Raw genomic sequence first — 967 nt, 5'->3', positions numbered from 1 at the left:
GTGTGAAGAAATTCTCTGATTGGTCAAGAGCAGTAAAGGCTATTGCAAGATTGAAAAGATTCGTCAAAGAGTGTAAAGGCATTCTGCAAAGAAGGAACAAAGTCACAGATCTCGAAGAGAGGAAAGATACAGAGATGTTCAAAATCAAACTGGCAAAAGTGATTGAAACATTGGAAAACTCAGACGGAAAGTTCGAAAGATTAGACTGAAAACTAGTGAGACTTCCTTTGACAAGGGAAAACCACTGACAAGAGTGATACAAATAGATAGACCTAGACACAAAGTAGTGACGTTACTTGAGACTGACGGTCAAACAAAATTGACTCTGGACACTTTAAAGAAAATCACATAAACAATGAGTGATTTTGGTGGGAGTAAGTGTCATCAGAATAGTTTAGTTGTAAATGAATAATATTTTGTTTCAACTTTAAGGCAAAAAGGATGTTTTGTATTTGTTTTATGTACATTATTTATTCACGTTGTGAAATATTTATTTTGTAAAATTAAGTTTTGTTATTTCGATGTTATCGCTATTATCGCGAGACTTGTGTTGTGGTATGGTGGTTTTTGCCCAGACACGTACAGAAGACGTATGAAGAGCAGCAGTTACAAGGACTGTTCGCTATTTGTGAAAGGTATTTTATGATTTATTTGGTTGTGTATATGTAACTAAATGTAAGGCTTGATTGTAATGGTTATATTTTGTCATGTAGACACCAAAAGTGTATTTTTTGTTGGCCAAGACCTCCGAAGTGGCAGGCGGCAATGAGGTTAACGTTAGCCAACATATTTGTATTAGCCTCATACATTGTATCTGATTGCAAATTGCTGAATGTGTATTTTATTTGACCAACAGTTTTCACGGTGTTGGTGTACCAAGACAACCCCAAAGACACTATTAAACACCCGTCATTTGGAAACCGTGCCCTGGTTTTGTTACTTTGGAGCTACTATATATATATATATA

The 967-nt window shown here is 35.5% G+C and overlaps 2 long non-coding RNA genes across 2 annotated transcripts in view; one reads left to right on the top strand and one right to left on the bottom strand.

The window, feature by feature from the left end:
• Positions 1-584: 584 nt before the first annotated feature.
• Positions 585-924, top strand: LOC109517135 (uncharacterized). Its single transcript, XR_002168488.1, has 2 exons — positions 585-770; positions 857-924. It is a non-coding gene; the product is annotated as an uncharacterized LOC109517135 (long non-coding RNA).
• The window catches only part of LOC109517136 (uncharacterized), a 10113-nt gene continuing 10009 nt past the window's right edge, over positions 864-967 (bottom strand). Inside the window, exon 3 of the long non-coding RNA XR_002168489.1 lies at positions 864-950. This is a non-coding gene — a long non-coding RNA (uncharacterized LOC109517136). The remainder of the gene's footprint in view (positions 951-967) is intronic.

This window comes from Hippocampus comes, unplaced genomic scaffold (genome assembly GCF_001891065.2).
Source record: "Hippocampus comes isolate QL1 unplaced genomic scaffold, H_comes_QL1_v1.1 scaffold269, whole genome shotgun sequence".
In the NCBI taxonomy this organism is placed as follows: domain Eukaryota; kingdom Metazoa; phylum Chordata; class Actinopteri; order Syngnathiformes; family Syngnathidae; genus Hippocampus; species Hippocampus comes.
This window is presented reverse-complemented; position numbering and strand designations above follow the sequence as displayed.